The following is a 22,173-nucleotide window of genomic DNA, read 5'->3' as shown; positions in this document are numbered from 1 at the left end:
ATCATAATGTGGCAAAATTGTAAAAACTGATACATCTGTATAAACAAAATGGAAAACATCAATTCAATGAGATTTAAAATGTTATAACAGTTAATTTATTAATGTTTTGGCATGAATTCATGAAAACAGTACTGTTTAACTAGCTGAATGAGCCCATTAGTGGTCTTCCGCTGCCATCTAGTGGTTATAAATTGCATTTACTCAAACAACACTGTGTTTTAAAACATAACTGTTATAGTGTTGTAATTTTTTTTTTGCCCAATCTCTCTTAAATTTTGCATGCTTGTTTAGAATGAAATCATGCATTATTTTACACAGTTTTGATAATTTGTGGGCTTTCTGTTTGTATAAATAGGCCTTTGTGTACACTATGCAAATAACATATTATACAATTATTGGTTTATAGTTGCCCAAATGCAATTGTTCAACATGTTTTTGATAATTATTGACCTTCAGAGTCTAGAGAATTGTACTTCAGTGGTTTTATTGATTTTCATCTTAAACCGTATCACAAGTATGCCAAAGTAACTTTTTTAAATAATCTTGAATATTTAATTAACAGCTTTATTGACAACATTGGTCCCAGAGGCAAAGTTGTTCAGAATGAGGAGATTTATCATATGATATGAAGATTTAGTGTTTTTGAGTGAATATATGAACATTTTCAAACAATTTGAGGCCATTTACCATATAAATCTTGTGTTTTGAGACCTTTTCTACTGTTATAGCGCCACCTATGGTCTGATCTCCATGAAACTTTGCATGCTTGTTAAGAGTCACCTGTTACATGATTTCCCTGAGTTTCATAAAGTTTTGAGTTTTCTTTTAGGTTTTATAGGCTTTGGGGTATGTTTGGACACACCCCTTTTTCTATATTACCCCTTTACAGCTAACCAAAGGACAAAATTCAACATTTTTTTAATAATTATTGATCTAGAGAGTCCACAGAATATTACTGCAGTGGTTTGGTTCCGATCGGGCAAAAAACCTAGGACTAGTTCGCAAAAGTAGGTTTTTAACATATTTGTGAATAACAATTGAACGATTTGATTGACAGCAATGGTTCTTGAGGCAAAGTTGTGCATTACGAGGAGATCTATCAAATGATATGCATATTGTGTTGATATGTGAAACACCACGTGATTACAGAGCCAATAAACTCGTTAGCGCCAACTAGTGGCCGAGTTCTTTCAAAATTCTTACAGACCTTAAGGTTCATGAGTCGAACGTACCCAGCGAGTTTCGTTCCGATCAACATCCGTTAACCCTTTCAAATAGGTGCTTAAATTTGTTTGGCCAATGGCGGCCATGTTTTTTGAGATATGCAAATGTCCTCATAGGTACTTGTGCCCCTTCAGACCAAGACACTGCATACCGATTTTCAAGTCGATCGAGCCAACGGTTGCCTAGTTATAGCCATTTATGTGTTTTTTCTATCTTATAGCGCCCCCAAGTGGCAGAGATGCGCAATTTTTTTGATTTGACCAAAGATTGAGCTCGTACATATGTGTACCGAGTTTGGTGAAGATATCTCATTCCGTTCAAGAGTTATAGTCAAAATAGCATTTGGCTAACGTTAGCATAGACGCTTTTTGGCGTACTGTTTCGCGTAAGAATTGAAATTTCAACTTTTTTTTGATAATTATTGATATTGAGTGTCCAGGGAATATTTATGAAGTGGTTTGGTTCTGATTGGTTGAAAATCCTAGGACTAGTTCGCAAAAGTAGGTTTTGGATATAGCTCGATTTTGCGAGAAAACGGTGCGTCGTAGACCCCAAAAAGGCGCCGTGCACTTTTGTTCGGGCTAACCCAAGGATTGCAACAATGCCATGTTTTTGAGTCTACGGCTAACGGTATACGATTTACGGCCAAAAATGTCCAAAATTTTTGCTTTTTGCGCTGTAGCGCCCCCGTTAGGCCGATTGGGCTGAGACTTTGATAAGTTCTCCCCAAATTGAGCTCTACGATCTGTCCAAATTTCAGCTCTCTAGGCCTTACGGTTTGGGCTGCACGTTCAGTTCTAGGGCAGAAGAATAATAATAATAATTAAAGCTGCAAGCAGCATTTTACCGGGGTTCAAGCATTTAAGGCATCTGAGGTGGTCAGAGCCAACCTGGATGTTTGGATGACATTTAAACACATCCAAAATGGAGAACAGGTTAACAGACAGACACACACACTGAAAGTAAATGATTAGACTAATATATGTATACTCTATAAGCATATGCACACACACACACACAAAGACACACATATACATGCACAAACATTTTGTTGCAGATATAGGTATTTGAAATAAGTGATAGGTGATATAAAATTATTGCAAGTCTTCTCTTTTTCAGAGTTTAGATGTCATTTTCAGGTTAAACTGTAAACATAATGTGGCAAAATTGTAAAAACTGATACATCTGTATAAACAAAATGGAAAACATCGATTCAATGAGATTTAAAATGTTATAACAGTTAATTTATTAATGTTTTGGCATGAATTCATGAAAACAGTACTGTTTAACTAGCTGAATGAGCCCATTAGTGGTCTTCCGCTGCCATCTAGTGGTTATAAATTGCATTTACTCAAACAACACTGTGTTTTAAAACATAGCTGTTATAGTGTTGTAATTTTTTTTTTGCCCAATCTCTCTTAAATTTTGCATGCTTGTTTAGAATGAAATCATGCATTATTTTACACAGTTTTGGTAATTTGTGGGCTTTCTGTTTGTATTAATAGGCCTTTGTGTACACTATGCAAATAACATATTATAAAATTATTGGTTTATGGTTGTCCAAATGCAATTGTTCAACATGTTTTTAATAATTATTGACCTTCAGAGTCTAGAGAATTGTACTTCAGTGGTTTTATTGATTTTCATCTTAAACCCTATCACAAGTATGCCAAAGTAACTTTTTTAAATAATCTTGAATATTTAATTAACAGCTTTATTGACAACATAGGTCCCAGAGGCAAAGTTGTTCAGAATGAGGAGATCTATAATATGATATGAAGATTTAGTGTTTTTTGAGTGAATATATGAGCATTTTAAAACAATTTGAGGCCATTTACCATCTAAATATTGTGTTTTGAGACCTGTTGTACTGTTATAGCGCCACCTATGGTTCGATCTCCATGAAACTTTGCATGCTTGTTAAGAGTCACCTGTTACATGTTCTCACTGAGTTTCATAAAGTTTTGAGTTTTCCTTCAGGTTTTATAGGCTTTGGGGTATGTTTGGCCACACCCCTTTTTCTAAATTACCCTGTTACAGCTAACCAAAGGACAAAATTCAACATTTTTTTAATAATTATTGATCTAGAGAGTCCACAGAATATTACTGCAGTGGTTTGGTTCCGATCGGACAAAAAACCTAGGACTAGTTCGCAAAAGTAGGTTTTTAACATATTTGTGAATAACAATTGAACGATTTGATTGACAGCAATGGTTCTTGAGGCAAAGTTGTGCATTATGAGGAGATCTATCAAATGATATGCATATTGTGTTGATATGTGAAACACCACGTGATTACAGAGCCATAAAACTCGTTAGCGCCAACTAGTGGCCGATTTCTTTCAAAATTCTTACAGACCTTAAGGTTCATGAGTCGAACGTACCCAGCGAGTTTCGTTCCGATGAACATCCGTTAACCCTTTCAAATAGGTGCTTAAATTTGTTTGGCCAATGGCGGCCATGTTTTTTGAGAAATGCAAATGTCCTCGTAGGTACTTGTGCCCCTTCAGACCAAGACACTGCATACCGATTTTCAAGTCGATCGAGCCAACGGTTGCCTAGTTATAGCAATTTATGTGTTTTTTCTATCTTATAGCGCCCCCAAGTGGCAGAGATGCGCAATTTTTTTGATTTGACCAAAGATTGAGCTCATACATATGTGTACCGAGTTTGGTGAAGATATCTCATTCCGTTCAAGAGTTATAGTCAAAATAGCATTTGGCTAACGTTAGCATAGATGCTTTTTGGCGTACTGTTTCGCGTAAGAATTGAAATTTCAACTTTTTTTTGATAATTATTGATATTGAGTGTCCAGTGAATATTTATGAAGTGGTTTGGTTCTGATTGGTTGAAAATCCTAGGACTAGTTCGCAAAAGTAGGTTTCGGATATAGATCGATTTTGCGAGAAAACGGTGCGTCGTAGACCCCAAAAAGGCGCCGTGCACTTTTCTTCGGGCTAACCCAAGGATTGCAACAATGCCATGTTTTTGAGTCTACGGCTAACGGTATACGATTTACGGCCAAAAATGTCCAAAATTTTTGCTTTTTGCGCTGTAGCGCCCCCGTTAGGCCGATTGGGCTGAGACTTTGATAAGTTCTCCCCAAATTGAGCTCTACGATCTGTCCAAATTTCAGCTCTCTAGGCCTTACGGTTTGGGCTGCACGTTCAGTTCTAGGGCAGAAGAATAATAATAATAATAATAATAAAAATCCTAACAATTACAATAGGGTTTCAGCACTGCGTGCTTGAACCCCTAATAATAATAAAAATCCTAACAAATACAATAGGGTTTCAGCACTGCGTGCTTGAACCCCTAATTAAAGCTGCAAGCAGCATTTTACCGGGGTTCAAGCACATTAAGGCCTCTGAGGTGGTCAGAGCCAACCTGGATGCATGGATGACATTTAAACACATCCAAAATGGAGAACAGGGTAACAGACAGACACACACACTGACAGCAAATGATTAGACTAATATATGTATACTCTATAAGCATATGCACACACACACACACACACACAAAGACACACATATATATGGACACACATTTTGTTGCAGATATGGGTATTTCAAATAAGTGATAGGTGACAATAAACTTATTGCAAGTCTTCTCCTTTTTAGAGTCTAGATGTCATTTTCAGGTTAAACTGTAATCATAATGTGGCAAAATTTTAAAAACTGATATATCTGTATGAACAAAATGGAAAACATTGACTCAATGAGATTTAAAATGTTATAACAGTTCATTTTTTAATGTTTTGGCATGAATTCATGAATCCTTTCAACAGTACTGTTCAACTTTACTGAATGAGCACATTAGTGGTCTTCCGCTGCCATCTAGTGGTTATAAATTGCATTTACTCCAACAACACTGTTTTTAAACATAACTGTTATAGTGTTATTTTTTTTTTTGCCCAATCTCTCCTAAATTTTGCATGCTTGTTTAGAATGAAATTATGCATTATTTTACACAGTTTTGATAATTTGTGGGCTTTCTGATTGTATTAATAGGCCTTTGTGTGCACTATGAAAAGAACATATCATAAAATGACTGGTTTATAGTTGCCCAAATGCAATTGTTCAACATGTTTTTGATAATTATTGACCTTCAGAGTCTAGAGAATTGTACTTCAGTGGTTTTATTGATTTTCATCTTAAACTGTATCACAAGTATGCCAAAGTAACTTTTTCAAATAATCTTGAATATTTAATTAACAGCTTTATTGACAACATTGGTCCCAGAGGCAAAGTTGTTCAGAATGAGGAGATCTATCATATGATATGAAGATTTAGTGTTTTTGAGTGAATATATGAGCATTTTCAAACAATTTGAGGCCATTTACCATATAAATCTTGTGTTTTGAGACCTTTTCTACTGTTATAGCGCCACCTATGGTCTGATCTCCATGAAACTTTGCATGCTTGTTAAGAGTCACCTGTTACATGATTTCACGAAGGCTCATAAAGTTTTGAGTTTTCGTTTAGGTTTTATAGGCTTTGGGGTATGTTTGGCCACACCCCTTTTCCTAAATTACCCCTTTACAGCTAACCAAAGGACAAAATTCAACATTTTTTTAATAATTATTGATCTAGAGAGTCCACAGAATATTACTGCAGTGGTTTGGTTCCGATCGGACAAAAAACCTAGGACTAGTTCGCAAAAGTAGATTTTTAACATATTTGTGAATAACAATTGAATGATTTGATTGACAGCAATGGTTCTTGAGGCAAAGTTGTGCATTATGAGGAGATCTATCAAATGATATGCATATTGTGTTGATATGTGAAACACCACGTGATTACAGAGCCATAAAACTCGTTAGCGCTAACTAGTGGCCGATTTCTTTCAAAATTCTTACAGACCTTAAGGTTCATGAGTCGAACGTACCCAGCGAGTTTCGTTCCGACCAACATCCGTTAACCCTTTCAAATAGGTGCTTAAAATTGTTTGGCCAATGGCGGCCATGTTTTTTGAGATATGCAAATGTCCTCATAGGTACTTGTGCCCCTTCAGACCAAGACACTGCATACCAATTTTCAAGTTGATCGAGCGAACGGTTGCCTAGTTATAGCCATTTATGTGTTTTTTAAATCTTATTGCGCCCCCAAGTGGCAGAGCTGCGCAATTTTTTTCATTTGACCAAAGATTGAGCTCATACATATGTATACCGAGTTTGGTGAAGATATCTCATTCCGTTCAGGAGTTATAGTTAAAATAGCATTTGGCTAACGTTAGCATAGATGCTTTTTGGTGTACTGTTTCGCGTAAGAATTGAAATTTCAACTTTTTTTTAATAATTATTGATATTGAGTGTCCAGGGAATATTTCTGAAGTGGTTTGGTTCTGATTGGTTGAAAATCCTAGGACTAGTTCGCAAAAGTAGGTTTCGGATATAGTTCGATTTTGCGAGAAAACGGTGCGTCGTAGACCCCAAAAAGGCGCCGTGCACTTTTGTTCGGGCTAACCCAAGGATTGCAACAATGCCATGTTTTTGAGTTTATGGCTAACGGTATACGATTTACGGCCAAAAATGTCCAAAATTTTTGTTTTTTGCGCTGTAGCGCCCCCGTTAGGCCGATTGGGCCGGTTCTTTGTATCTGAGTAGCGAGCAAGACTACTACCATCTGACCAAGTTTCAGCTCTCTAGGCCTTACGGTTTGGGCTGCACGTTCAGTTTTAAGGCGGAAGAATAATAATAATAATAATAATTAAAGCTGCAAGCAGCATTTACCGGGGTTCAAGCACATTAAGGCCTCTGAGGTGGTCTGAGCCAACCTGGATGCATGGATGACATTTAAACACATCCAAAATGGAGAACAGGTTAACAGACAGACACACACACTGAAAGTAAATGATTAGACTAATATATGTATACTCTATAAGCATATGCACACACACACACACAGAAAGACACACATATACATGCACAAACATTTTGTTGCAGATATAGGTATTTGAAATAAGTGATAGGTGACAATAAACTTATTGCAAGTCTTCTCTTTTTAAGAGTTTAGATGTCATTTTCAGGTTAAACTGTAATCACAATGTGGCAAAATAGTAAAAACTGATATATCTGTAAGAACAAAATGGAAAACATTGACTCAATGAGATTTAAAATGTTATAACAGTTACATGTTTAATGTTTTGGGATGAATTCATGAATCCTTTCAACAGTACTGTTCAACTTAACTGAATGAGCCCATTAGTGGTCTTCCACTGCCATCTAGAGGTTATAAATTGCATTTACTCAAGCAACACTGTTTTTAAACATAACTGTTATAGAGTTTTTTTTTTTTTTTTGCCCAATCTCTCTTAAATTTTGCATGCTTGTTTAGAATGAAATTATGCATTGTTTTACACAGTTTTGATAATGTGTGGGCTTTCTGTTTGTATTAATAGGCCTTTGTGTACACTATGAAAAGAACATATTATAAAATTACTGGTTTATAGTTGTCCAAATGCAATTGTTCAACATGTTTTTGATAATTATTGACCTTCAGAGTCTACAGAATTGTACTTCAGTGGTTTTATTGATTTTCATCTTAAACCGTATCACAAGTATGCCAAAGTAACTTTTTAAAATAATCTTGAATATTTAATTAACAGCTTTATTGACAACATTGGTCCCAGAGGCAAAGTTGTTCAGAATGAGGAGATCTATCATATGATATGAAGATTTAGTGTTTTTGAGTGAATATATGAGCATTTTCAAACAATTTGGGGCCATTTACCATATAAATCTTGTGTTTTGAGACCTTTTCTACTGTTATAGCGCCACCTATGGTCTGATCTCCATGAAACTTTGCATGCTTGTTAAGAGTCACCTGATACATGATTTCACTGAGTTTCATACAGTTTTGAGTTTTCCTTTAGGTTTTATAGGCTTTGGGGTATGTTTGGCCACACCCCTTTTTCTAAATTACCCGGTTACAGCAAACCAAAGGACAAAATTCAACATTTTTTTAATAATTATTGATCTAGAGAGTCCACAGAATATTACTGCAGTGGTTTGGTTCCGATCGGGCAAAAAACCTAGGACTAGTTCGCAAAAGTAGGTTTTTAACATATTTGTGAATAACAATTGAACGATTTGATTGACAGCGATGGTTCTTGAGGCAAAGTTGTGCATTACGAGGAGATCTATCAAATGATATGCATATTGTGTTGATATGTGAAACACCACGTGATTACAGAGCCATAAAACTCGTTAGCGCCAACTAGTGGCCGATTTCTTTCAAAATTCTTACAGACCTTAAGGTTCATGAGTCGAACGTACCCAGCGAGTTTTGTTCCGATCAACATCCGTTAACCCTTTCAAATAGGTGCTTAAATTTGTTTGGCCAATGACGGCCATGTTTTTTGAGATATGCAAATGTCCTCATAAGTACTTGTGCCCCTTCAGACCAAGACACTGCATACCGATTTTCAAGTTGATCGAGCCAACGGTTGCCTAGTTATAGTAATTTATGTGTTTTTTCTATCTTATAGCGCCCCCAAGTGGCAGAGATGCGCAATTTTTTTGATTTGACCAAAGATTGAGCTCATACATACGTATACCGAGTTTGGTGAAGATATCTCATTCCGTTCAAGAGTTATAGTCAAAATAGTATTTGGCTAACGTTAGCATAGACGCTTTTTGGCGTACTGTTTCGCGTAAGAATTGAAATTTCAACTTTTTTTTAATAATTATTGATATTGAGTGTCCAGGGAATATTTATGAAGTGGTTTGGTTCTGATTGGTTGAAAATCCTAGGACTAGTTCGCAAAAGTAGGTTTCGGATATAGCTCGATTTTGCGAGAAAACGGTGCGTCGTAGACCCCAAAAAGGCGCCGTACACTTTTGTTCGGGCTAACCCAAGGATTGCAACAATGCCATGTTTTTGAGTCTACGGCTAACGGTATACGATTTACGGCCAAAAATGTCCAAAATTTTTGTTTTTTGCGCTGTAGCGCCCCCGTTAGGCCGATTGGGCTGAGACTTTGATAAGTTCTCCCCAAATTGAGCTCTACGATCTGTCCAAATTTCAGCTCTCTACGCCTTACGGTTTGGGCTGCACGTTCAGTTCTAGGGCAGAAGAATAATAATAATAATAATAATAATAATAATAATAATAATAATAATTAAAGCTGCAAGCAGCATTTTACCGGGGTTCAAGCACATTAAGGCCTCTGAGGTGGTCAGAGCCAACCTGGATGCATGGATGACAGTTAAACACATCCAAAATGGAGAACAGGCTAACAGACAGACACACACACTGAAAGTAAATAATTAGACTAATATATTAATACTCTATAAGCATATGCACACACACACACACACACACAAAGACACACATATACATGCACAAACATTTTGTTGCAGATATAGGTATTTGAAATAAGTGATAGGTGATAATAAACTTATTGCAAGTCTTCTCTTTTTAAGAGTTTAGATGTCATTTTGAGGTTAAACTGTAATCATAATGTGGCAAAATTGTAAAAACTGATATATCTGTATGAACAAAATGGAAAACATTGACTCAATGAGATTTAAAATGTTATAACAGTTCATTTTTAATGTTTTGGCATGAATTCATAAATCCTTTCAACAGTACTGTTCAACTTTACTGAATGAGCCCATTAGTGGTCTTCCGCTGCCATCTAGTGGTTATAAATTGCATTTACTCCAAGAACACTGTGTTTTTAAACATAACTGTTATAGTGTTATTTTTTTTTTTTTGCCCAATCTCTCTTAAATTTTGCATGCTTGTTTAGAATGAAATTATGCATTATTTTACACAGTTTTGATTATTTGTGGGCTTTCTGATTGTATTAATAGGCCTTTGTGTGCACTATGAAAAGAACATATTATGAAATGACTGGTTTATAGTTGCCCAAATGCAATTGTTCAACATGTTTTTGATAATTATTGACCTTCAGAGTCTAGAGAATTGTACTTCAGTGGTTTTATTGATTTTCATCTTAAACCGTATCACAAGTATGCCAAAGTAACTTTTTAAAATAATCTTGAATATTTAATTAACAGCTTTATTGACAACATTGGTCCCAGAGGCAAAGTTGTTCAGAATGAGGAGCTGTATCATATGATATGAAGATTTAGTGTTTTTGAGTGAATATATGAACATTTTCAAACAATTTGAGGCCATTTACCATATAAATCTTGTGTTTTGAGACCTTTTCTACTGTTATAGCGCCACCTATGGTCTGATCTCCATGAAACTTTGCATGCTTGTTAAGAGTAACCTGTTACATGATTTCACTGAGTTTCATAAAGTTTTGAGTTTTCGTTTAGGTTTTATAGCCTTTGGGGTATGTTTGGCCACACCCCTTTTTCTAAATTACCCCTTTACAGCTAACCAAAGGACAAAATTCAACATTTTTTTAATAATTATTGATCTAGAGAGTCCACAGAATATTACTGCAGTGGTTTGGTTCCGATCGGGCAAAAAACCTAGGACTAGTTCGCAAAAGTAGGTTTTTAACATATTTGTGAATAACAATTGAACGATTTGATTGACAGCAATGGTTCTTGAGGCAAAGTTGTGCAACATGAGGAGATCTATCAAATGATATGCATATTGTGTTGATATGTGAAACACCACGTGATTACAGAGCCATAAAACTCGTTAGCGCCAACTAGTGGCCGATTTCTTTCAAAATTCTTACAGACCTTAAGGTTCATGAGTCGAACGTACCCAGCGAGTTTCGTTCCAATCAACATCCGTTAACCCTTTCAAATAGGTGCTTAAAATTGTTTGGCCAATGGCAGCCATGTTTTTTGAGATATGCAAATGTCCTCATAGGTACTTGTGCCCCTTCAGACCAAGACACTGCATACCAATTTTCAAGTCGATCGAGCCAACGGTTGCCTAGTTATAGCCATTTATGTGTTTTTTCTATCTTATTGCGCCCCTAAGTGGCAGAGATGCGCAATTTTTTTTATTTGACCCAAAATTGAGCTCATACATATGTGTACCAAGTTTGGTGAAGTTATCTCATTCCGTTCAAGAGTTATAGTTAAAATAGCATTTGGCCAACGTTACTATAGACGCTTTTTGGCGTACTGTTTCGCGTAAGAATTGAAATTTCAACTTTTTTTTGATAATTATTGATATTGAGTGTCCAGGGAATATTTATGAAATGGTTTGGTTCTGATTGGTTGAAAATCCTAGGACTAGTTCGCAAAAGTAGGTTTCGGATATAGCTCGATTTTGCGAGAAAACGGTGCGTCGTAGAGCAAAAAATGCAGCTGTGCACTTTTGTTCGGGCTAACCCAAGGATTGCAACGATGCCTTGTTTTTGAGTCTACGGCTAACGGTTTACGACCTGCGGCCAAAAATGTCAAAAATTTTAGTTTTTTGCGCTGTAGCGCCCCCGTTAGGCCGATTGGGCCGGTTCTTTGTATCTGAGTAGCGAGCAAGACTACTACCATCTGACCAAGTTTCAGCTCTCTAGGCCTTACGGTTTGGGCTGCACGTTCAGTTTTAAGGCGGAAAAATAATAATAATAATAAAAATCTTAACAATTACAATAGGGTTTCAGCACTGCGTGCTTGAACCCCTAAAAATCCTAACAAATACAATAGGGTTTCAGCACTGCGTGCTTGAACCCCTAATAATTAAAGCTGCAAGCAGCATTTACCGGGGTTCAAGCACATTAAGGCCTCTGAGGTGGTCAGAGCCAACCTGGATGTTTGGATGACATTTAAACACATCCAAAATGGAGAACAGGCTAACAGACAGACACACACACTGACAGCAAATGATTAGACTAATATATGTATACTCTATAAGCATATGCACACACACACACACACAAAGACACACATATACATGGACACACATTTTGTTGCAGATATAGGTATTTGAAATAAGTGATAGGTGACAAACTTATTGCAAGTCTTCTCTTTTTTAGAGTTTAGATGTCATTTTCAGGTTAAACTGTAATCATAATGTGGCAAAATTGTAAAAACTGATATATCTGTAAGAACAAAATGGAAAACATTGATTCAGTAAGAGTTAAAATGTTATAACAGTTAATTTATTAATGTTTTGGCAAGAATTCATGAAAACAGTGCTGTTCAACTTAGCTGAATGAGCCCATTAGTGGTCTTCCGCTGCCATCTAGTGGTTATAAATTGCATTTACTCAAACAACCCTGGTTTTGAACATAACTGTTATAGTGTTGTTATTTTTTTTTTCCCAATCTCTCTTAAATTTTGCATGCTTGTTTAGAATGAAATTATGCATTATTTTACACAGTTTTGATAATTTGTGGGCTTTCTGTTTGTATTAATAGGCCTTTGTGTACACTATGCAAATAACATATTATAAAATTATTGGTTTATAGTTGCCCAAATGCAATTGTTCAACATGTTTTTGATAATTATTGACCTTCTGAGTCTAGAGAATTGTACTTCAGTGGTTTTATTGATTTTCATCTTAAACCGTATCACAAGTATGCCAAAGTAACTTTTTTAAATAATCTTGAATATTTAATTAACAGCTTTATTGACAACATTGGTCCCAGAGGCAAAGTTGTTCAGAATGAGGAGATTTATCATATGATATGAAGATCTAGTGTTTTTGAGTGAATATATGAACATTTTCAAACACTTTGTGGCCTTTTACCATATAAATCTTGTGTTTTGAGACCTTTTCTACTGTTATAGCGCCACCTATGGTCTGATCTCCATGAAACTTTGCATGCTTGTTAAGAGTCACCTGCTACATGATTTCACTGAGTTTCATAAAGTTTTGAGTTTTCGTTTAGGTTTTATAGGCTTTGGGGTATGTTTGGCCACACCCCTTTTTCTATATTACCCCTTTACAGCTAACCAAAGGACAAAATTCAACATTTTTTTAATAATTATTGATCTAGAGAGTCCACAGAATATTACTGCAGTGGTTTGGTTCCGATCGGACAAAAAACCAAGGACTAGTTCGCAAAAGTAGGTTTTTAACATATTTGTGAATAACAATTGAACGATTTGATTGACAGCAATGGTTCTTGAGGCAAAGTTGTGCATTATGAGGAGATCTATCAAATGATATGCATATTGTGTTGATATGTGAAACACCACGTGATTACAGAGCCATAAAACTCGTTAGCGCCAACTAGTGGCCGATTTCTTTCAAAATTCTTACAGACCTTAAGGTTCATGAGTCGAATGTACCCAGCGAGTTTCGTTCTGATCAACATCCGTTAACCCTTTCAAATAGGTGCTTAAAATTGTTTGGCCAATGGCGGCCATGTTTTTTTGAGATATGCAAATGTCCTCATAGGTACTTGTGCCCCTTCAGACCAAGACACTGCATACCAATTTTCAAGTCGATCGAGCCAACGGTTGCCTAGTTATAGCAATTTATGTGTTTTTTCTATCTTACAGCGCCCCCAAGTGGCAGAGATGCGCAATTTTTTTGATTTGACCAAACATTGAGCTCATACATATGTATACCGAGTTTGGTGAAGATATCTCATTCCGTTCAAGAGTTATAGTCAAAAGAGCATTTGGCTAACGTTAGCATAGACGCTTTTTGGCGTACTGTTTCGCGTAAGAATTGAAATTTCAACTTTTTTTTGATAATTATTGATATTGAGTGTCCAGGGAATATTTATGAAGTGGTTTGGTTCTGATTGGTTGAAAATCCTAGGACTAGTTCGCAAAAGTAGGTTTCGGATATAGCTCGATTTTGCGAGAAAACGGTGCGTCGTAGACCCCAAAAAGGCGCCGTGCACTTTTGTTCGGGCTAACCCAAGGATTGCAAAAATGCCATGTTTTTGAGTCTACGGCTAACGGTATACGATTTACGGCCAAAAATGTCCAAAATTTTTGCTTTTTGCGCTGTAGCGCCCCCGTTAGGCCGATTGGGCTGAGACTTTGATAAGTTCTCCCCAAATTGAGCTCTACGATCTGTCCAAATTTCAGCTCTCTAGGCCTTACGGTTTGGGCTGCACGTTCAGTTCTAGGGCAGAAGAATAATAATAATAATAATAATAATAAAAATCCTAACAATTACAATAGGGTTTCAGCACTGCGTGCTTGAACCCCTAATAATAAAAATCCTAACAAATACAATAGGGTTTCAGCACTGCGTGCTTGAACCCCTAATAATTAAAGCTGCAAGCAGCATTTACCGGGGTTCAAGCACATTAAGGCCTCTGAGGTGGTCTGAGCCAACCTGGATGCATGGATGACATTTAAACACATCCAAAATGGAGAACAGGCTAACAGACAGACACACACACTGAAAGTAAATGATTAGACTAATATATGTATACTCTATAAGCATATGCACACACACACACACACACAGAAAGACACACATATACATGCACAAACATTTTGTTGCAGATATAGGTATTTGAAATAAGTGATAGTTGACAATAAACTTATTGCAAGTCTTCTCTTTTTAAGAGTTTAGATGTCATTTTCAGGTTAAACTGTAATCACAATGTGGCAAAATAGTAAAAACTGATATATCTGTAAGAACAAAATGGAAAACATTGACTCAATGAGATTTAAAATGTTACAACAGTTACATTTTTAATGTTTTGGGATGAATTCATGAATCCTTTCAACAGTACTGTTCAATTTAACTGAATGAGCCCATTAGTGGTCTTCCACTGCCATCTAGAGGTTATAAATTGCATTTACTCAAGCAACACTGTTTTTAAACATAACTGTTATAGTGTTTTTTTTTTTTTTTTTTTTTTGCCCAATCTCTCTTAAATTTTGCAGGCTTGTTTAGAATGAAATTATGCATTGTTTTACACAGTTTTGATAATGTGTGGGCTTTCTGTTTGTATTAATAGGCCTTTGTGTACACTATGAAAAGAACATATTATAAAATTACTGGTTTATAGTTGTCCAAATGCAATTGTTCAACATGTTTTTGATAATTATTGACCTTCAGAGTCTACAGAATTGTACTTCAGTGGTTTTATTGATTTTCATCTTAAACCGTATCACAAGTATGCCAAAGTAACTTTTTTAAATAATCTTGAATATTTAATTAAGAGCTTTATTGACAACATTGGTCCCAGAGGCAAAGTTGTTCAGAATGAGGAGATCTATCATATGATATGAAGATCTAGTGTTTTTGAGTGATAAAATGAGCATTTTCAAACAATTTGAGGCCCTTTACCATATAAATCTTGTGTTTTGAGACCTTTTCTACTGTTATAGCGCCACCTATGGTCCGATCTCCATGAAACTTTGCATGCTTGTTAAGAGTCCACTGTTACATGATTTCACTGAGTTTCATAAAGTTTTGAGTTTTCGTTTAGGTTTTATAGGCTTTAGGGTATGTTTGGCCACACCCCCTTTTCTAAATTACCCCTTTACAGCTAACCAAGGGACAAAATTCAACATTTTTTTAATAATTATTGATCTAGAGAGTCCACAGAATATTACTGCAGTGGTTTGGTTCCGATCGGACAAAAAACCTAGGACTAGTTCGCAAAAGTAGGTTTTTAACATATTTGTGAATAACCATTGAACAATTTGATTGACAGCAATGGTTCTTGAGGCAAAGTTGTGCATTACGAGGAGTTCTATCAAATGATATGCATATTGTGTTGATATGTGAAACACCACGTGATTACAGAGCCATAAAACTCGTTAGCGCCAACTAGTGGCCGATTTCTTTCAAAATTCTTACAGACCTTAAGGTTCATGAGTCGAACGTACCCAGTGAGTTTCGTTCCGATCAACATCCGTTAACCCTTTCAAATAGGTGCTTAAATTTGTTTGGCCAATGGCGGCCATGTTTTTTGAGATATGCAAATGTCCTCATAGGTACTTGTGCCCCTTCAGACCAAGACACTGCATACCAATTTTCAAGTCGATCGAGTAAACGGTTGCCTAGTTATAGCCAATAATGTGTTTTTTAAATCTTATAGCGCCCCCAAGTGGCAGAGATGCGCAATTTTTTTTATTTGACCAAAGATTGAGCTCATACATATGTGTACTAATTTTGGAGAAGATATCTCATTCCGTTCAAGAGTTATAGTCAAAATAGCATTTGGCTAACGTTAGCATAGACGCTTTTTGGTGTACTGTTTCGCGTAAAAATTGAAATTTCAACTTTTTTTTGATAATTATTGATTTTGAGTGTCCAGGGAATATTTCTGAAGTGGTTTGGTTCTGATTGGTTAAAAATCCTAGGACTAGTTCGCAAAAGTAGGTTTCGGATATAGCTCGATTTTGCGAGAAAACGGTGCGTCGTAGACCCCAAAAAGGCGCCGTGCACTTTTGTTCGGGCTAACCCAAGGATTGCAACAATGCCATGTTTTTGAGTCTACGGCTAACGGTTTACGATTCACGGCCAAAAATGTCCAAAATTTTTGCTTTTTGCGCTGTAGCGCCCCCGTTAGGCCGATTGGGCTGAGACTTTGATAAGTTCTCCCCAAATTGAGCTCTACGATCTGTCCAAATTTCAGCTCTCTAGGCCTTACGGTTTGGGCTGCACGTTCAGTTCTAGGGCAGAAGAATAATAATAATAATAATAATTAAAGCTGCAAGCAGCATTTTACCGGGGTTCAAGCACATTAAGGCCTCTGAGGTGGTCAGAGCCAACCTGGATGCATCGATGACAGTTAAACACATCCAAAATGGAGAACAGGCTAACAGACAGACACACACACTGAAAGTAAATGATTAGACTAATATATTAATACTCTATAAGCATATGCACACACACACACACACACACACACACACAAAGACACACGTATACATGCACAAACATTTTGTTGCAGATATAGGTATTTGAAATAAGTGATAGGTGATAATAAACTTATTGCAAGTCTTCTCTTTTTAAGAGTTTAGATGTCATTTTTTAGGTTAAACTGTAATCATAATGTGGCAAAATTTTAAAAACTGATATACCTGTATGAACAAAATGGAAAACATTGACTCAATGAGATTTAAAATGTTATAAAAGTTCATTTTTTAATGTTTTGGCATGAATTCATGAATCCTTTCAACAGTACTGTTCAACTTTACTGAATGAGCCCATTAGTGGTCTTCCGCTTCCATCTAGTGGTTATAAATTGCATTTACTCCAACAACACTGTGTTTTTAAACATAACTGTTATAGTGTTTTTTTTTTTTTTTTACCCAATCTCTCCTAAATTTTGCATGCTTGTTTAGAATGAAATTATGCATTATTTTACACAGTTTTGATAATTTGTGGGCTTTCTGATTGTATTAATAGGCCTTTGTGTGCACTATGAAAAGAACATATCATAAAATGACTGGTTTATAGTTGCCCAAATGCAATTGTTCAACATGTTTTTGATAATTATTGACCTTCAGAGTCTAGAGAATTGTACTTCAGTGGTTTTATTGATTTTCATCTTAAACTGTATCACAAGTATGCCAAAGTAACTTTTTCAAATAATCTTGAATATTTAATTAACAGCTTTATTGACAACATTGGTCCCAGAGGCAAAGTTGTTCAGAATGAGGAGATCTATCATATGATATGAAGATTTAGTGTTTTTGAGTGAATATATGAGCATTTTCAAACAATTTGAGGCCATTTACCATATAAATCTTGTGTTTTGAGACCTTTTCTACTGTTATAGCGCCACCTATGGTCTGATCTCCATGAAACTTTGCATGCTTGTTAAGAGTCATCTGTTACATGATTTCACGAAGGCTCATAAAGTTTTGAGTTTTCGTTTAGGTTTTATAGGCTTTGGGGTATGTTTGGCCACACCCCTTTTCCTAAATTACCCCTTTACAGCTAACCAAAGGACAAAATTCAACATTTTTTTAATAATTATTGATCTAGAGAGTCCACAGAATATTACTGCAGTGGTTTGGTTCCGATCGGACAAAAAACCTAGGACTAGTTCGCAAAAGTAGGTTTTTAACATATTTGTGAATAACAATTGAACGATTTGATTGACAGCAATGGTTCTTGAGCCAAAGTTGTGCATTATGAGGAGATCTATCAAATGATATGCATATTGTGTTGATATGTGAAACACCACGTGATTACAGAGCCATAAAACTCGTTAGCGCCAACTAGTGGCCGATTTCTTTCAAAATTCTTACAGACCTTAAGGTTCATGAGTCGAACGTACCCAGCGAGTTTCGTTCCGATCAACATCCGTTAACCCTTTCAAATAGGTGCTTAAAATTGTTTGGCCAATGGCGGCCATGTTTTTTTGAGATATGCAAATGTCCTCATAGGTACTTGTGCCCCTTCAGACCAAGGCATTGCATACCAATTTTCAAGTCGATCGAGCCAACGGTTGCCTAGTTAAAGCCATTTATGTGTTTTTTCTATCTTATAGCGCCCCCAAGTGGCAGAGATGCGCATTTTTTTTGATTTGACCAAAGATTGAGCTCATACATATGTGTACCGAGTTTGGTGAAGATATCTCATTCCGTTCAAGAGTTATAGTTAAAACAGCATTTGGCTAACGTTAGCATAGACGCTTTTTGGTGTACTGTTTCGCGTATGAATTGAAATTTCAACTTTTTTTTGATAATTATTGATATTGAGTGTCCAGGGAATATTTATGAAGTGGTTTGGTTCTGATTGGTTGAAAATCCTAGGACTAGTTCGCAAAAGTAGGTTTCGGATATAGCTCGATTTTGCGAGAAAACGGTGCGTCGTAGACCCCAAAAAGGCGGCGTGCACTTTTGTTCGGGATAACCCAAGGATTGCAACAATGCCATGTTTTTGAGTCTACGGCTAACGGTATACGATTTACGGCCAAAAATGTCCAAAATTTTTGCTTTTTGCGCTGTAGCGCCCCCGTTAGGCCGATTGGGCTGAGACTTTGATAAGTTCTCCCCAAATTGAGCTCTACGATCTGTCCAAATTTCAGCTCTCTAGGCCTTACGGTTTGGGCTGCACGTTCAGTTCTAGGGCAGAAGAATAATAATAATAATAATAATAATAATAATAATAATAATAATAAAAATCCTAACAATTACAATAGGGTTTCAGCACTGCGTGCTTGAACCCCTAATTAAAGCTGCAAGCAGCATTTACCGGGGTTCAAGCACATTAAGGCCTCTGAGGTGGTCAGAGCCAACCTGGATGTTTGGATTACATTTAAACACATCCAAAATGTAGAACAGGCTGGCAGACAGACACAAACACTGAAAGCAAATGATTAGACTAATATATTAATTCTATATAAACATGTGCACACTCACACACAAAGAAAAAGACACACATTTACATGCACACACATTTTGTTGTAGATATAAGTATTTGACATAAGTGATAGGTGACAAACTTATTGCAAGTCTTCTCTTTTTAAGAGTTTAGATGTCATTTTCAGGTTAAACTGTAATCATAATGTGCCAAAATTGGAAAAACTGATGCATCTGTATGAACAAAATTGAAAACATCAAATCAATGAGATTTAAAATGTTATAACAGTTAATTTATTAATGTTTTGCCATGAATTCATAAAAACAGTACTAGCTGAATGAGCCCATTAGTGGTCTTCCGCTGCCATCTAGTGGTTATAAATTGTATTTACTCAAACAACACTGTGTTTTTAAACAGAACTGTTAAAGTGTTGTTGTTGTTTTTTATTTGCCCTATCTCTCTTAAATTTTGCATGCTTGTTTAGAATGAAATTATTCATTACTTTACACAGTTTTGATAATTTGTGGGATTTCTGTTTGTATTAATAGGCCTTTGTGCCTCTGGGGTGGTCTCGGCCAACCAGGATGTATGGATGACATCTAAACACATCCAAAAGACAGACACACACACACACACACACACACACACACACACACACACTGAAATTAAATGATTAAACTAGTTTTTAAGCGTTTACATGTCATTCAGGTTTCACTGTAATCACAATGTGGCAAAATTGTAAAAACATGATGTGTCTCTATTAACAAAATGGAAAACATTGATTCAGTAAGATTTAAAATGTTATAACAGTTAATTTATTAATGTTTTGGCAAGAATTCATGACAACAGTGCTGTTCAACTTAGCTGAATGAGCCCATTAGTGGTCTTCCGCTGCCATCTAGTGGTTATAAATTGCATTTACTCAAACAACACTGTGTTTTTAAACATAACTGTTATAGTGTAATTTTTTTTTGCCCAATCTCTCTTAAATTTAGCATGCTTGTTTAGAATGAAATTATGCATTATTTTACACAGTTTTGATCATTTGTGGGCTTTCTGTTTGTATTAATAGGCCTTTGTGTACACTATGCAAATAACATATTATAAAATTCCTGGTTTATAGTTGTCCGAATGCAATTGTTCAACATGTTTTTGATAATTATTGACCTTCAGAGTCTAGAGAATTGTACTTCAGTGGTTTTATTGATTTTCATCTTAAACCCTATCACAAGTATGCCAAAGTAACTTTTTTAAATAATCTTGAACATTTAATCAACAGTTTTATTGACAACGTTGGTCCCAGAGGCAAAGTTGTTCAGAATGAGGAGATTTATCATATGATACGACGATTTAGTGTTTTTGAGTGAATATATGAACATTTTCAAACAATTTGGGGCCATTTACCATATAAATCTTGTGTTTTGAGACCTTTTCTACTGTTATAGCGCCACCTATGGTCTGATCTCCATGAAACTTTGCATGCTTGTTAAGAGTCACCTGATACATGATTTCACTGAGTTTCATACAGTTTTGAGTTTTCCTTTAGGTTTTATAGGCTTTGGGGTATGTTTGGCCACACCCCTTTTTCTAAATTACCCGGTTACAGCTAACCAAAGGACAAAATTCAACATTTTTTTAATAATTATTGATCTAGAGAGTCCACAGAATATTACTGCAGTGGTTTGGTTCCGATCGGGCAAAAAACCTAGGACTAGTTCGCAAAAGTAGGTTTTTAACATATTTGTGAATAACAATTGAACGATTTGATTGACAGCAATGGTTCTTGAGGCAAAGTTGTGCATTACGAGGAGATCTATCAAATGATATGCATATTGTGTTGATATGTGAAACACCACGTGATTACAGAGCCATAAAACTCGTTAGCGCCAACTAGTGGCCGATTTCTTTCAAAATTCTTACAGACCTTAAGGTTCATGAGTCGAACGTACCCAGCGAGTTTCGTTCCGATCAACATCCGTTAACCCTTTCAAATAGGTGCTTAAATTTGTTTGGCCAATGACGGCCATGTTTTTTGAGATATGCAAATGTCCTCATAAGTACTTGTGCCCCTTCAGACCAAGACACTGCATACCGATTTTCAAGTTGATCGAGCCAACGGTTGCCTAGTTATAGCAATTTATGTGTTTTTTCTATCTTATAGCGCCCCCAAGTGGCAGAGATGCGCAATTTTTTTTATTTTACCAAAGATTGAGCTCATACATATGTGTACCGAGTTTGGTGAAGATATCTCATTCCGTTCAAGAGTTATAGTCAAAATAGTATTTGGCTAACGTTAGCATAGACGCTTTTTGGCGTACTGTTTCGCGTAAGAATTGAAATTTCAACTTTTTTTTGATAATTATTGATATTGAGTGTCCAGGGAATATTTATGAATTGGTTTGGTTCTGATTGGTTGAAAATCCTAGGACTAGTTCGCAAAAGTAGGTTTCGGATATAGCTCGATTTTGCGAGAAAACGGTGCGTCGTAGAGCAAAAAATGCAGCTGTGCACTTTTGTTCGGGCTAACCCAAGGATTGTAACAATGCCATGTTTTTGAGTCTACGGCTAACGGTTTACGATTTACGGCCAAAAATGTCAAAAATTTTAGTTTTTTGCGCTGTAGCGCCCCCGTTAGGCCGATTGGGTCGAGACTCGGTATCTGACAAGAAGGCCGGACTACTACATTCTGACCAAATTTCAGCTTTCTAGGCCTTACGGTTTGGGCTGCACGAACAGTTTGAGTGGAGAATAATAATAATAATAATAATAATAATAATAAAAATCCTAACAAATACAATAGGGTTTCAGCACTGCGTGCTTGA

The 22,173-nt window shown here is 36.2% G+C and overlaps 2 long non-coding RNA genes across 2 annotated transcripts; one reads left to right on the top strand and one right to left on the bottom strand.

The window, feature by feature from the left end:
• Window positions 1-865: 865 nt before the first annotated feature.
• Window positions 866-16,645, top strand: LOC128017835 (uncharacterized). The gene is made up of 3 exons (XR_008184534.1): window positions 866-1,340; window positions 3,716-4,103; window positions 16,415-16,645. It is a non-coding gene; the product is annotated as an uncharacterized LOC128017835 (long non-coding RNA).
• Window positions 5,134-21,200, bottom strand: LOC128017833 (uncharacterized). Its single transcript, XR_008184531.1, has 4 exons — window positions 20,803-21,200; window positions 17,542-17,825; window positions 8,051-10,139; window positions 5,134-5,661 (listed from the first exon to the last, which is right to left on the bottom strand). It is a non-coding gene; the product is annotated as an uncharacterized LOC128017833 (long non-coding RNA).
• Window positions 21,201-22,173: the final 973 nt, after the last annotated feature.

The sequence above is a fragment of the Carassius gibelio genome, chromosome A7 (assembly GCF_023724105.1).
Source record: "Carassius gibelio isolate Cgi1373 ecotype wild population from Czech Republic chromosome A7, carGib1.2-hapl.c, whole genome shotgun sequence".
NCBI lineage: Eukaryota > Metazoa > Chordata > Actinopteri > Cypriniformes > Cyprinidae > Carassius > Carassius gibelio.
Note: the sequence above shows the minus strand (reverse complement) of the source record. Positions and strands in the feature narration are given on the sequence as shown.